General features: G+C 28.6%; 1 protein-coding gene and 1 long non-coding RNA gene across 4 annotated transcripts in view; both read right to left on the bottom strand.

Moving 5' to 3' along the window:
• Nucleotides 1–5,668, bottom strand: part of LOC100575798 — a 15,839-nt gene that overhangs the window by 5,424 nt on the left and 4,747 nt on the right. The gene's annotated exons all lie outside the window — the stretch shown is intronic.
• Nucleotides 3,682–5,085, bottom strand: LOC103310173. Its single transcript, XR_510980.3, has 3 exons — nucleotides 4,463–5,085; nucleotides 4,100–4,382; nucleotides 3,682–4,017 (listed from the first exon to the last, which is right to left on the bottom strand). It is a non-coding gene; the product is annotated as an uncharacterized LOC103310173 (long non-coding RNA).

The raw sequence follows: 5,668 nt of genomic DNA, 5'->3' as shown, positions 1-5,668 counted from the left end.
TTTTTTCAGTTCTTTACTGTAAGTTGTAAGTAATAATGTTTAAAAAAAAAAATCGCATTTTTGGATACAATCATATTTAATTAAATATAAAAATTGCTAAGTTCAGTTTGTAAATTTGTAAATTTAAAAAAAAACTGTAGGTGCTGGCCGAAAAGGAACAGTGGCCGAAAAGGGAACGATAAGTAATGGCCGAAAAGTGACACTGGCCGAAAAGGGATTGGTACATTTTGGCCGAAAAGGGGGCCGCCTTTATGGGCGAATGTAAGTTCCCACACGAGATATAGCAGGTAAAAATCACACCCGGGTATGCATACGTAAGTTCTCACACGAAAAAAAATTACACCGAATACAAACTTCCTTCCCACTTTATTCAGACTTAGGACTGGCATACTTTTTAAATGTAGTTGGTGAAGTTTAAATTTGTTTATTTTTGTGTTGCATAAAAAAAGTACAATCAATTTTTTATTTGAATCTAGTACAAATATATAGTAAAAATATTAATAATAATATGTAGATATGGTCCACATATATTATTTGTATACCTATAGGTATAAAATAATAAAAGTCATAATAATTATAATACTAATAGAAAAAATTAAATTTTATTCGGTTTATTGCAAAAGCACAAACTCTTCACATAATCATACTGTGTAATTATTTTTTAAGTTATAATTTGATATTTTGTTATTGATATAGTTTCCCCCCTAGTATTTGGGCTAGTGCTAGTTGTGATACAAGTCTTACTATAAACGCTTGCGAAAGTATATAATAATATGTGGACCACACCTACACATTATATTATTAATTTTTATTATATATAAATACATTTTCTTGTGGGAACTTACGTACAGGTGTATTTTTTTTCGTGAGGGAATTTACATATGTACCCGCTTACCTGTTATGTTTCGTGTGGGAACTTACTAAACCCCATTTTTATCCAACCAGTATTGTGGCGGAGTTTACAATCACCCTTCAACAATATATTACAATAGTTTTTTTGTGTCTATCGAATTATAATAGAAGTTATTTGTTTTAAGATTTGATTATCACTACTGAAAATCTGCTATACTTTGTACGCACCTAACACCTTGTTCAGAAGGACTCACTTACGTAGTTACGTTTCCACGGGTCGCGACAATTTATAGTATTAAAAAAAATTTGAAATTACACTGCGCTGCATCGATTCTCGTTAAACTATAACAATTATATTTAAAAATTATAATATCCGTGTATCAATGCTTTTTGCAAAAAAAAAAGTGCCGTTATTCATTCTATGTGTTCGAAATTATAGATATAATGGTTGATGGTCATGGAGATATTCGAACAATTAATAGATTGATACTATATTATTTATTAGTTCGTCCATTGTAACATACCTATTCTCTGTGGCGTGGGAGATGGGGGTCAGAGGGGGAAATTTACAACTCAGATATAATACACCAGATGCAAAAGTCCCCCTACTACATTAAAATTAATGTGTTTACAATTGTAAATTACGTTTAAGGGGATTGTAACGCACGTATTTTCATACGTCTTAGACCAATAAGCGGTGGTAAATGACACATGCTTCAGAATGTCCGATATAAATTTTTATACGTATTCAATCTTAAGATTAGATATTATTATCTTGTCTAGATCTTAAGGTTGGAACCTAACCTAATGATCTTTTTAATTAGGTCAATTCACTCTAGTTTTTAAGCTAACGGAGCTACACGTGTTCTGCTTCGCGTATAATTTGGCATGTTATCAGGTGCTGACTTACCATTTTTCCGCCCCTTGGCATTACAACTCTAGCGCCCCGTACCGGCGTGCTCCCACGGCGGGGGAGTAATGTTCCATGAAATAAAACAAAACTATAAAAATTGTATTTAGGTATTTTTATATTTATACATACCAATTAAACAAATAAATATTAATACAATTTTGCATAGGTACATTTGTACACTTGTACAATAATTAAATTATTTTGCGCCTTGATTTATCTGTAGTAAAATTATCTATGATTTGGTGGTGAGCACTCTAGTCTCTATAATCGTAATCGATTAGCAGATTTCTGAGCAGTATGCTGTATGCACTATGTTTATTATTATTAATTACTTTATCAAGACATCTGATTTCCAGAATTCTAATGGTGATGCCTGGTGCATGGTGAGGCAGGTCATTCAAATAAGCACTGTGCAAGCTGTCCCCCACCTAGCTAGTAGAGCGGCTATATACAGTGTACCCGGCGGCCTGAGGCAGTATATTTGACTGCCTTGGCTGGCGTATTGCGCATGCGCCATTAACAAAATTGTATGTGCTTACGCCGCACACCCGCATTCCATCCCCAATGCATTAACATAGACAACGCTGGCAACTGCCTTGTCGAATGTCGATGTCGAACCTCTAGGCTCTGCGCACGCCGATCGCAGGATTAAACTTAAACGGCAAGGTTATTATAGCTTATATATTAAAACGTATCTGCGACGTGACTACGTGGGCCATTCTACAGTTAGGTTAGGTTAGGTTAGGTGCCTTGGTGGCCTATGGGTAAATCCGCCCCTGTACTTGTAACTTGTAAGCCGGAGACAACAGATGCGGGTATCACGTCCTCTTAATTTATAAATTTACGTCTTCAAAGTTGGTCTCATTTTCACATGAATGTATGAATTTGCGTAATATTATTATTATTATTATTATCGATTTATTATTTATTATTATAACACAATGCATAATAAAGGTATTGAGTAATTTTTTATTTATATATTGTTACTTTTGAATGGGTATAACTTCAGGTATAAAGTAAATATGTTTTATGTTTTGTTTCAATATATAAATGTATAAATATAATGTATTTATATTTATATTACATTATAATTATGTCAATACATTTGTATAATTTTTATATTATTATATACTACCTATATCAGCATTTAAATAAGAAAGGTTTTCTGTTATAAATCACAAATTAACATAGGTATTATAATAGTTGTTAGATGTTTTATTTTTATATGAGTGTAAAAAAGAAAATATATTTCATGAAATATTAAAACCATAATTGTACATAAACATTAATTTTATTCTTTGTTCCATATAGGAGGACAATTATCAAGATTTATAATTTTTTATATTTTTGTAGCAAAACTGCCAGGAGACAATAACATATTTTTGGACGAAAATGGCTATGACCCTTGATCTACTTCGATATACTTATTGAAAAATTAAACTATAAACATATTCAAGAAATCTATTGGTATAACTTTTTATTGAAAACAGTCCAGTAGTTTTGAACCTATTAACTTCGGGTAATAACCAACATAAGTTAAATATATAATGACGAAATATCAAAATTATTATATTCAATAAATTTTATAATAAGTAACTTGTTTTAAATATCTATATAGAAAAAAATACTAATTTCTACTAATTTGCTACTAATACTATAGTATGATATAATGTGACGAATGGCAACACTTTATATACGGAAATCCAATGAAAATAGACCTTCTAGTTTTCGAAGAACCACTATTTTTAATTGAACTCAGCACCACTGTATGTAAAACATAACAATATACATTGATCATCATATGGTATAAATAGTTTGCTATAAAGTGTCATTTTCTATATAACCTAACAAACATATACATAATTTTTTGTTTGCAGGAATTGTACCATTCCAGTTTGAAATAAATTTAATTAGAATATGAATAATAACTTGGAATGTATTTACTATTCCTGGCAGTTCTCGAACCCTCGTTATAACACTAAATGTAGTGTTATTAAAATTAACATAAAAGATTACAATGATAGTTTTTTTTTACAAAAATACAAATGACTTATAAATACACTTAAAAATATGTAAATACAATAAAAATAATGAATTAAATTAACGGTTTGGTTTCATAATATTTAGAATTCCAGAAATATTTAAAGTTAAGTAGTAAGTATTACTCGAGTTGTGTATTAGCTTTTATTCTATGGTTGAACAGTCATCAGTTGACATGTAATTATTAGATGGACAACACTAATCTGTATTATCTGAAAGAATATTTAATTACAGTATTTGATTGTAATTTTGGATTTAAATCACAAGTTATTTTAGCAAGAATATTTTACATACCTTGTACATTATTTCTAGCATTAGATTGAGTAGCATTAATTGGAATTTTCTTTTTCCAGTTTGATCCGACATCAAAGGAGGGTCCGTTTGAACCATACTACTCCTCAACATTATCAATTGGTATTGGCATTGTAGAAGGAACTAATGATGGTTTTATTATAATTGGACCATCTATAAATACTCTTGGATATATAAGATCTTCGCGTCTGAAGTGTCGTTCACATATGCAACTGTCCAAAGTTAACCTTACTTGTAATATTAAACTCCAGTTAATTAAATTTTCCTACGAAATAAGAAAAAAAACTTCAATGAATGGAAAACAATTATTTTAAAATAATATTTATGAATGTTTATAATAATTACTCTTTTAGGTCGTAATAATCTGATATCTTCATCGTAAGTAACATTAATATTAACAGTTCTGCATCCTGGTACACAACAATTAATATTCTAAATTTATAAAATAATATCAATTAAATTTATGTATGTATCAATTATTAATATAATGAAATACTAAAATTACCAATATTTAATCTAAAAGAATTAAGGCTAATTATTACGTTGAGAATAGTATATGATTATACTTTCCCCAGTGAATTACTAAAAAAAAGACTTTAAACTTTTTTTTTTATAAATACTGAAAACAAATTCAAAGATCGTTCAAAACTTGAGAACTCAATACAGGTTCCTAAAAAGTTGTTCTTTACACAGGCAAATTCTTTTTTTAATTACATAGTTATTTAAAGTTTGACAACATTATTTATACTTAACAAATTTAAAAATAATGGAAAGTTCTCTGCTGTGGATGTTGAGATCTCGTGATTGAGTAAATAACTGTGATGTATGAGTTAAATTTAAATTCAATGATATATCATTCATTTAATTTTAGTAAAACGGTAGGCAAAAGTTATTGAAAAGTAATCTAAATAATAATTTGAATATTATGTTATATTATTATTAAAAACAATTATATCTCAGAAAATTTCTATCCTCGGAATAATATTTTTGAATCCAACAAAATAACTTACATTGCTTAAATGTTGTCAATAATTAAACTTTAAATAACTATAAGTAAAATATTGTTTATTCATTGATAGATTTTTGGCATTTAGCAAGAACTTCTTATGAGGAACCTTGAACTAAATGTTTGTGCTTCAGCTATAAACATTTATTATTTTATAAACCTAATTAATATAACTATCTACAAATTTATTTTCTAATGTTTTTAATTTAGGAAAACTGTGTCAAAGGTTGAACTTAATATACTTCAAAAAAATATTATGAGTACAACTTTTGTGGGTTCTTAAAATAAATTTAACTCAATTTTCTATCATTAACGATTTTGTGAAAAACCATATCATTGTAAAACCAATATATCAATCGCTCTGCTAAGAATCTAATGCAAAAAAATTTATAATCTGTATTGTTCCCGTTGAAGTTTTAATTGGGGATTTTAATTAAGTTTAAACAAAAAAAAAAAAAACATTTCTGATAAGATAAATTATTTTTTGTTTCAAGGTAATAAGACAAAATCCAACCAGGGGTATACTACTTTAATGAAGGAGCTCA

Source organism: Acyrthosiphon pisum, chromosome A2 (genome assembly GCF_005508785.2).
Source record: "Acyrthosiphon pisum isolate AL4f chromosome A2, pea_aphid_22Mar2018_4r6ur, whole genome shotgun sequence".
In the NCBI taxonomy this organism is placed as follows: domain Eukaryota; kingdom Metazoa; phylum Arthropoda; class Insecta; order Hemiptera; family Aphididae; genus Acyrthosiphon; species Acyrthosiphon pisum.
Note: the sequence above shows the minus strand (reverse complement) of the source record. Positions and strands in the feature narration are given on the sequence as shown.